Source organism: Tupaia chinensis, unplaced genomic scaffold (assembly GCF_000334495.1).
Source record: "Tupaia chinensis unplaced genomic scaffold, TupChi_1.0 Scaffold143064_1, whole genome shotgun sequence".
NCBI lineage: Eukaryota > Metazoa > Chordata > Mammalia > Scandentia > Tupaiidae > Tupaia > Tupaia belangeri.
Window position 1 is genome coordinate 684,199 of NW_006202908.1, and position 10,005 is coordinate 694,203.

The following is a 10,005-nucleotide window of genomic DNA, read 5'->3' on the forward strand; positions in this document are numbered from 1 at the left end:
TCTGGGGATGTCAGAGCGTGTAAAATAGCCTTTTAAAATACAGAAAGAAGTTTTGTTTTCTTTTTGACTCTTTAGAAAAGAAGTGAGTTGGTTGTGCTTGCTGTCACCAAGGTTGCCCAGTGGAAATGTGCTGGAAACCCTATCTGGTGTGTGTGTGTGTGTGTGTGTGTGTGTGTGTGTGTGTGAGTGTGTACCTGTGAGAGAGAATGAGCCTGTCCTTGTGAACAAAACTCACATTTCAATAACCTGAGCTGGCTGGGAATATACCACACTTGCAAAGTACTCAGTTGCCATGGCTTTTCAGATGTCTCTGGAGATGCATCTGCAGCCCCCTCCTTCCTGAGAGAAGCCACCTCGTCAGAGTGCCAAGTGATGGTTTCTAGGTCACCCTTCAGCCAGGACCCCTCACCTGGAGAACTTGAGTTCAGTCTCTTAACTCAGGAAGTTTTCTCTAAGCGAATCCCCTTCTCCTGTAAGTTGGGAGAGGGACGTCGCTTCGCTTGAGGAGAGCTGTCCAAAGGGAGGCAGATCAAGTGTGAACCCTTTGTGTGACCAGTGAGTAGCAAATCAACCTCTCAACCTCAGAAGCCCAGAACACACCTGAGGCTTGTCTGGGGCTTGGTAAGTTCCCCATGCTACTCCTGGTTCCGAGGACAAAAGGAACCATCACGCCGCCCACGTTTCATTGTGGTTGCCACGGAATAATGGGACAGACACTGAGAGAGAAGCAAAAACACTTTAATTATTAATTAAATAGAAACAAGCAGAACAGGAGGTACTCTGCAGAGGAACTTCCTAGGAGGCGCCACGTCACCTCTGCCCTCCAGGACTGCTTTCCCAGCAGAAGGCGAGCCCATTTAGCCGGCGGGAACGCTGTATCCACACTGAAATGGAAGAGATATTCATTTCAAAGAGCTCTCTTTGTGCCAGCACTAAAATAAAAGGTGTCAGAACCCGCCACCCTCACCCTACCCAGGTTCAGACTGGGCAACTTCAAGGCAAGAGCAGAGAGGGGGAGGCCAGGGCGGTCGTTCCATTCTGCCCCTTGTAAAGGTCTCAGAGGGACAAAGGCTATTTTTCATTTACATTTCCAAGGTTGAAAACTCTCCTGCAGAGTTAAAACTAAATAAGTTAAATGGGACTAATCAGAAGGCACAGGATCACCCAGAAAGTAACAAAATGAAAATAAATGTCTTAGTAGCTTGGGCTCCCGAATCTTTAGGCTACAATAATCAAAAAGCCATCTGCAAGCAAAGTAACATCTACAAACTATTTTCAACCAGGATCTTTTGGGAGAGACACCTCTCACATTTCCAAAGTGCTCTAGCAAGCCTACGGATTCTACTTTGCAGGACCTGCAGATTTCTGCCAAGCAGGGCTTTAAAATGTGTCAACCTCCCTCCCTCCCAAGCCCCCAGAGAAAGGTCTTTAATTCTTCCAGGAAGTATTCAGTAGTTTGCCTGGATCATTTTGGCAGGACAGGAATATTCAGCGCCCAGCCTTGGGTCCCACGTCTGGGGGAGTGGAGGTGGTGGGTACTCAGAGCCTTTGAGCAGCCTGCACCTGAAAGGGGCTTTCTGCTTTTTCGTGCTTTTCAGAACGGGGCCTCTGGGGTCAGCAGTATTTACATATGTACCTGATCCCACCCGCTTCCTGCTTCCTCCCTGGAGCAGAGTTGGGCTTGCAGATGAGGGGGTGGAAGTGAGTGGGGAGACCAAAGAGAGATCATTTATCTCTCTCCTTTGTTACTAGGCCTCGAACAGAGGCTTCAAGGAGGAGAATAAAGCCCCCAGGGAATGAAGGGTCCCCCTCCTTTGGCAGCACCCTGACACCCCCTGAGTGCTAGCTGATTTGGGACAAAAAACGGTCCCTTGAGGACTCCCTGTGTGAGAGTGCTACGTAATATACAGAATTCTCTGCGAGAGGAGGTGCGGACACTCAGTTTTCTTCAATGACTATGAGCAGGTAGAAAGCCCTAAAAAAGGAATAAAAAGAAATTAGCAAGACTGGGGACATGTGTGGCCATGTATGACACAGCACGTGTAGGCCTGTATGCAGTACACAGGCACCCTTCCGCCTTCTGTGCGCCAGGGCATCCTGCAGAGACCCTTCCTAAAGCTGCACCTCCTTGGCTGAGGAGTCGTCCTGTGTGTGTGTGTGGGGGGGGGGGGGCTGGTGGATTGGGACCTGGTTGCCCATGACCAGGTGAGTTCTGAGCTCTGTCGTCTTTAACCAGCTCTTCTCCTCTATCAGCATCTTCAAGGCTGCACCACGGGAGTGCAGGTTCTCCTCTCCCCTTCTTGCACCCTGCTGTGCCCACCCCAGGCACCCCTGCGGTGACAGCAGAGCCACTCCTTCAGCAGTAGCAGGGCTGTGCTGCTGCAGCCGAGGTCACATTCAGAAAGCCAGTTCTTCCAGGATGACCTGGCCCCAGACGTGCAGGTAGTGCAGACCGCACTCACGTGCCCCAGGCACAGGGAGACTGTAACCTCGGGACTAGCAGTTTGTAGAAGAGGCTCTGAAGCGGGGAGGTTGATCCCCAGAAGATCCCCAGTGCCAGGTCCTCTCTCTAGTGGGGAGACCGGGAGGTGGTGGGGAGAGGACAGAGGGGCTCTGGAGGACGAGCTGGCGCACACGCCCACAGGGCCATAACAAAGGCTTGGCACACCCTTAAAGCATCACACACCTTGCAGGCCTGTCCCCAGCTCCCAGCCTGCCTGATTCTTCCTCCAGACTCCGCAGTGTGTCCGGGCTGCCAATGGTGAGGGGCTGGCTGCCTGGCCTCAGCCTCAGTCCCTGAGCTCCTGCAGGTCTCGGTAGGCTGGGTGAGACTGAGCCCTGAACACAGGGCCTTGTTGATGGCGGCTCAGTGGGGCGGTGGCCTTGTTGGGCTACACGCCTCGCCCTTGGTTGGCCCCAGGAAGGTCACAAGCTGCAATCTGGGCAGGCGATGAAGGCCATGAAGCCAAGAGCCCAGCAAAGCAGGGAGCTCCTGGGGTTGGTGGGCCTCTGAGTCACCGTTGCCCATGTGAGGAATGGAAGCCCCCGTGTGGAAAAGACCCCCAGACACCCTGTGGGGTGCTCATCTAGGCTAGGTAGGCATTTCTCAAGGCCAAGACTAGGCACTGCGCCCTCTCAGGCTTCCGGAGGACCCCAGATCCTTCTGCCTTTCTGCCTCCTATCCCCAGTGGCCATGGATGCTGCAGAGACCCCACCCCAGCAGCAGCCCCGGCCTCCAGCTAGTGGATAGGGATTGGCGCTCTAGCACCTAGAGACCGGAGTAGTTGAGATCACCCTACGGAGGTGACTGGGGGATGAAAGAAGAAAAACTAAAACTTCACCTCAGCACCCCACCTGCACTCCGTGGCTCCTAGTACAGCTCCTACGTGCCTGTCATATTAGTGGGACAGACTCTGCTCCAGGAACCCGTGGGCCCAGGACTGGGGTCAGCACAGACCAGGGAAGAAATGAGGAGCTCAGTCCAAGCTTGGGGCTAGAAGCAGGTGCAGGGATGCATCAGGCGGAGAGCAGCTCCCAGGGGACAAAGCGAGTGGTGAGTGCAAAACATGGTCAGTGACTGTCCCTCTATTTCACATCACTTCACCATTGTCCTCTCTCTTTAATTCAAACCAAGGGACGCCTAGAGACCTGTTTCCAGCAGTGGGCACCCACCCACCAAGCCTCCCAGCCCCCTGAGCAGCCGGAGTGAAGGTCTGCCAGAGCTGGTTTGAGTCCTCAGGCCAGGCTCCCAGACACCTCCTGGTACCCCAGCCCGCTGGCCTGGGCTGAGCTCAACAGCACCTCGCAAATGGCATGGCGGCTGCTGGCAGGAGGGGCCTGCTGGAGCATTCCAGGGAGTCAGTGTGGCCTGGCGTGAGAGCCCCTACCCCTGGCTACATACAAGTGCAAATGAGATGCATTTTGGCTGATCAAGCCGCTGTATTTTATGCAACTTAATGCGTCTATGTCTTGTCAACTCTTCTAGGCAAGAAGAATAACAGAAAAAATGTAAAAGATTCTGTGTGCAGTGTGTGTGGCTTCCAGCTACATTCCATGCAAGGAGCTGGGAGAGGGTGGGGACAGGGAGATTTGCTGACATGAACATTATATAAGCCCTCCTAAAATGCAGCCTAAAGCTACAAAGAAGAAAACGAAGAGGTGAGGTGGGTTACAGTTGCTGACAGGAGATCCTGATGAAATTAGGTGCGTTCTGGGAACAGTTCAAAGCTGGAAAACATCTCCTTAAAACGCAAAACTCATTTATATTTACTTGGGTAGCAGAGGCCAGGCCAGCCTCCTTCCCCAGCTCCCCTGACACCCTGCACAGACGTGCAGGGGCCACCTAGGGGAGACAGGGTGCACTAGGAGGACAAAGGTTTTCTGGCACAATGGAGGCCCTCTAGGGCAGACCACTCTGCTCTTCATGCGTATGCCAATTTTCCAACGGGTTGGAAGTTGAGGAAACTTGCCTCTAACTCTCATCAGGTGTCTGAGAAGGCCGATTTCCCAGATGTGGGTCTTTAGTAGGGCCCGGGTCCCAGGAGGATCTAGAATACCGAATATCCTCTGGTTTTTCTGCCCCAAGTTTGTGTGTGTGGAATCCCCAGGCTCTGGGAGACTCTGGGCTGGATTTCAGATCTCCTGGCAGGAAAGTGAACAAGATCACAGTGTCAGTGTCAGCAGGTGGCACGGAGGTTAAGGTGCGCTGCACTCCACATGGCCAATTCCAGGGTTTGAGTCCCAAACTCGGCAGCTTGAAAATCACACAAGGCGTGTGTGCTTCTATGCCCAAACTCCTGAGGAGACAGGAGAAAAACTGAGTTTGGCATGGCCTTCAGCATGGCCCTCCTCCCAGGGGTGATTTCTCACTTTCTCTTTCTCTGACACGTGCACATGCCCTACAGTAAAAACTAAATAATAAATAAAGAAATCCAAAGAAATCACAGGATCAATCAACCTAGGGCCAGCTCCACACGACAGCCTTCCCCTCCTCCAAGGTACTGGTTGTCTGGGACATCTCTGCAGCTGCCTCAAGGAGGGGACACTGGCTTTTCTCCCTGTTCCCAAGCTGGCTCCCAGCGCCCAGGCTTAGTGAGCAGGGCCTACACTGGAGCCCTGTGCCGGAAGTCCTTGCTGGGAGTCCCAGGGAGCCCTGTACTGGCCTCTGGCTCCCTCCTTCACTCTTTCACGGGGTTATCAGGGTCAGCAAAGAGTTTGTTCCTAGGGTGTCTCTGGGCTGTCTGGGTTGTGGGGGTGCTGCTGGCTGCTTAGGGACAGACCAGATCTGCAGCTGGCATATGGAGTTTTCCTGTTGAGCTCTGCCCTTGGGGTGAGCTGTGGCCACTTGCATTCGGGACTCAGGGTCCTGCATAGGTTGCCAACAGTCAGGAAGAGGTGAGGAGGATTAGGGAGCCAGCGGAAGAGAGACTACCCCAGGCCCATTCCATTCAAGAGAGGCATTTGGACCCTTGGAGTGCCCAAGAGGATCCTATGCCATGCTGTTACCTGGGGGGAGTCCTACCCTGCTGTATTTCCCCGCTCCTCTGAGGTGCAAGATGTCCCACTGCCAGGCAATTAACTCTGACAACACAGAGCCCAGGAGGAGGAGCACGTGCTACACATCAAGAGAAGAGGCCACCCAGTGCTCTGAAAGGACCCTCACTTTGACGCTGCCCCGAGAGGGTGTGCTTGCTGCGGGCAGCTTGGGTTTCTGCCATGCTGCCTGGGCATTTCCACCCGGCAGGGTAATGCAAGAACCAGGTGTGCACTGCCACTGGGGCTCTCCCAGGAGCCGAGGTGCTGCAGAGGTCCCGGCAGGCCGCCGAGGCAGCGCTGAAGTTCATGGCCCCAACACTCCTGGTGTCCTGAAAGAGCAGCGAGAAGGCCTGAGCTATGGGGCAAGCAGAGATGACCGGCATCCAGACGGATGGTGGTTCCTCCCAATGTCCACTGCCTGCTACCTAGTGGCTGACTACCCCCTCCAGCCCCTTTCCTTTCTAATGACTGTTTATCCTCCCCCCACCCCCATACCTCCTTTCCCATCCCAGAACTGGGCCTGGACCTCCATCTGGGATGAGAAGAGAGGTCGCTATGGAGGCAAGTCATCTTCCCCACCACTTCCTAAGCCCAGTCACAAAGTAGTCCATCAGCCAACAGACTCCTCTCAGTAACCTCTGCTTTGCAGTCCCTCTGCTTATGACACGCCAAAGCCATTTCAACCCACGAGAAAAAGAGAATGAAAAACAGAGAGCAAGTTCCCTCTTCCTCCTTTGCTCTCTGGCTTTGCCGTCCTTCAGCGTCTGGCCTCCCAGCCATGCCCACAGGCGTGACCCCTTCTGAAGATCTGAAACACTTGCTCCTTAAAATCTCCCAGAGTTTCAGCAATACCAGAGTAACTGCAGAGAGACTGCACCTCCACCCCACCCCACTTCTGCATCCAAACCAAGGATGTCGTCACCACCATTATCAATTACACTTTGCATAACTTGACAGGGCCAGAAAAGAAGACTCCACTATTTACCAGAAGTAGCAATAAAGTGTACTGAAAGAAGTAAGTTCAACATCAGCCACGGACACCTACCGACAAACCCTTGGAAAACGTAATCACCAGCCTCGCCTCCTTTTTGGGAGAGAAGTGCTATAAACATCTTAGGTAGCAGACTTGTAAAACAGCTTGATTACCTTGATCGGATTTGGAGTCCTCAACTCCAATCATTAGTAATACAGTCATTAATAGTCATAATTGGTATGTAATTGCTTGATCTGATTGGTGCTCTACCCATGACCCGATTGAGTTGCATAGAAAGTGCAGGTGGTCCAGAATCAGGGAGGCTCATTGCAGGCAACTTTTGCAAGCAGAAGGGAAAGTGCGTTTGTTATATTTGCAGACATGTGTCTCACACATCTTTTTCTTGCTTTTTGTAAACTATCTAAGAATAAACATTACAGATCTGGGTTTTAATTTCTCCAGATGGGATCATAAAGTACCTAGGAGAATACACACACACACACGCACACACACGCACACATAGTATATATACTGAGGAATTGAGGACGCATGGCTGCTGTTCACACTGAAAGCCGAAAAGAAACTCAATACGAAAGCAGACAGAACTGAGCCGCCAGTGGGACTGACTGTCTGAGCAAGTTCACTTTATTTCTTCGCAGGAAGAGGGTCAGCGGCCGCGAGTGAAAGTTTCCTCCGGTCTTTGCAGAGGGATGCCCCGAGGCGGGCCAGACCTTCCCCTGCACCGGCAGCCTGGGCTCTGGGGGCTTTCTTCTCTAATTCCTCCCGCCCGCCCCCACTTATCTTGAGCTTGAGGTACCAGGTTTCAACCAGGCTCCCTCTTTCAGACACCCACTCGAGTGCCTCCTCTGCTAGGATGCCCTGCGCCCGCCGACTTCGTCCTCCCTCTCGTCCTCCCTGGCTCTTCCCGCCAGCTCCCCGGCGCTCTGGACTCACCCGGCGCGGTCCTTCCACTTCACACACAGACAGGAAACCGGCCCCATTCGGGGCAACGTTGGGAACCACATTTTATCTGCACCTTCAAAGACCGGAGCGCGCACTTGCGGCTCTGAGCTCCGCAGCCGACTCCGTGCGGGAAAGCGCGTCTGGGAAAGGGCGGGGGGCGAGAAAGCCTGCCTCCAGCCGCGATCCCGGCTTTCTTATGGAAATGAGCACGACCGCCAGCTCGCCCGCGCCCGCTCCCCAGCCCCCTTACGGCTGGCCCTTTCCTCCAGATCACCCCCGCCTTCCCCACCCCCGGGTTTTCGCCGCGGCCGGGCGCCTGTGGACGCGCTCGCTCTGCGCCGGGGCCGGGGCGCGCGCAGGGACCCGGGCTGGTGGGCTCCCCTCCCCCGGTCCGGCCCGCGCTCCGTGTTAAATATTCATAGGGACCGCTCGTTTCTTAAAGGAGAACCTACCGCGCGGGAAAGTTCACAGCCAAGGGGGGCACAAAGGAAGCTCTGGGCTCCTGCTCGCGGTCGAGGGTGGGGAGACGCGGCCCTTCTGGGCAGGGCGCGCTCGGCCAGCCATCAAGGAGAGGGCTAGGGAGCCGGGTCACTTATCAAGTCTCTTTTCTTGGAGAGTGTGGGAGAGAGGTGAACTTGGTGACGGAGAGCAAGTTCTCTTCTTGATCTCTCGTTAAACAGTTACTTTAAAATCAGCTGTCGCCCACGATGTTCCGAGGTCCCCAAGGGCTTTTGTACGAGAAGGCCGTTTGACGTTCCCCGGGCTCGCCGGCCCCCGCACCGGGACGGGAAAGTTGGCCCTGTGTACACAGTAGGCTCATGAATCCTGCCCTGAGCCAGAATTTCCCTGGAGCAGTTACGAGCGCACCGACAGAGCCTGCACCTGCCACGTTTCTCTCGTGCGAGCTCGGGCTGCTGAGATCTGGGGCGGGAGGTCAGAGAAAGGGGCTGCCGTGTGCAAGATACTGAGGCTCGTGACTGCGCCCAGATTCTCTGCTCAGCGCGTCCGGGGCCCTTTCCCTGCCGCGCGCGGAGGCCCCGCATTAGTTTGCGACCAGCGCCGGATTCCGGTGGCCACTGCCGCGCCGCCCAGCCGCTCCTTTCGGGGAACCCAAACAAGGCCCAGGAACTAACAGAAGCGGGAAAAGGGGAGAGGAAAGGCGAAAGTACTCGTCCGGAGGCTCTCCCGGGTGCTCCCCCCGCTCGGGGCCCGGCTGACCCGTGACGGGGCCACGCATGGTGCCAGGCGACGCCCGCGCCCTGTTCCCCGCCCCGCGCGCGCACTCACACTCGTACACACTCACGCCCACACCCACACCCTACGGTTCTTTTTGTTCCGGGCAAGGAGTACTTTCCCAAGTAGTTAGAAAGTCTTGAGCGCCATCTAACGGGAGCAGCAAAAAGTTGACGCTGGGTGGAGGTTAGGACCGACGAGGCGCCCAGGCCTGGCGTGGAGAGTCTTCTTCCATAACTCTCCCGGCACTCTCTGTCCTCGATACCGACCCCCCACCCCCATTACCGCCACCAAACGCACACTCAGGAACTCCGGACCCCACGAAGCGCACTTGCCCAGAGCCGGGGGCAGCCCCGCCTGCCCGCCCGGGACCCTGTGCTGCGCCCGTTCCCTCGCCTCCATTCCGCGGTCCCTGGGCGCACGGAAGAGAAAGGATCTTCTTGCACCTGCCTTCACGGGGCCCTGGTGTGGTTTAAGCACTCTCCTTTTCCTTTCGGCGATGATGGAAAGTCCCAAGAAGCCCGGGGCAGGCGCACCTGTTTTCCGGAAGGGAGAGAGCCGTCTGGTGAGCCAGAGGAGCTTCGAGACTGAGAAGGAAGGTGAAAGAGGAGAAGTGCAACGAAGCGAAAACCACGCGCGCACACACAGTGCACTGAGGGCGAGTGGAGCCGGCAGCGCTCCGAGGAGAGCGGGCCCCTCTGTGTCTGCGGGTGGCTCTGAAGAACTATCCTAGGAATTGCAGCTGCGTTTAAAAGGACAAGGGCAAAGCGAGCCAGGCATAGGACGGCAGGAGGGAGGAACTCCAGCCTAAGAGGAGGGCTGGAGCTTTAGTGTCCCCTGAAGGTCCCGGGCCACTGTGAGGGACATCAAGAGAGGTACGAATTGGCGCCGTGCCCTCCCCTTAGGTCAGGGGACCTCAGTGCAGTATGGTACCCTGGCAGAAGGGCCGATGTATTGACCGGTGGGACAAGGGTGAAGCGGCAACGCACAGCCATAAATTCTTACTTTAGCTCCATTTTTCTCCACACACTTTTTGGAGCCCCCGGTACTTCCGTGCTTCCAAGCAAAGGAACACAGGCAGGAAGGAGGTCTCTTGTGGGCCGCAACAGATCCCTCCGTGATTGGCTCTGGTGGTGTGCCCAGAGGTAGCCAGACAGGGTTCTGGAATCAGGAACCGCCAGGATTCTGGCCAGCCCAGGCCCGACTTGTTAAAGAACAGAGGCTTCATGGGTGCCGGATGCCACGTGTTGATGGAAAGCAGAGAGAAAACCTGCTCTTCCTCCCTCAGGGATGTTAGGAGC

At 55.6% G+C, this 10,005-nt stretch overlaps 1 long non-coding RNA gene across 4 annotated transcripts; it reads right to left on the reverse strand.

The window, feature by feature from the left end:
* Nucleotides 1–717: 717 nt before the first annotated feature.
* Nucleotides 718–9,417, reverse strand: LOC102493505 (uncharacterized). 4 transcript variants are annotated; one of them, XR_001369436.1, is made up of 4 exons: nt 9,241–9,417; nt 7,924–8,270; nt 7,463–7,611; nt 718–884 (listed from the first exon to the last, which is right to left on the reverse strand). It is a non-coding gene; the product is annotated as an uncharacterized LOC102493505 (long non-coding RNA). The 4 variants fall into 4 exon arrangements; XR_336754.2 differs by lacking the exon at nt 9,241–9,417 and having other exon boundaries at nt 7,924–8,663; XR_336753.2 differs by lacking the exons at nt 7,463–7,611; nt 9,241–9,417 and having other exon boundaries at nt 7,924–8,668.
* Between the last annotated feature and the right edge of the window lie 588 nt (nt 9,418–10,005).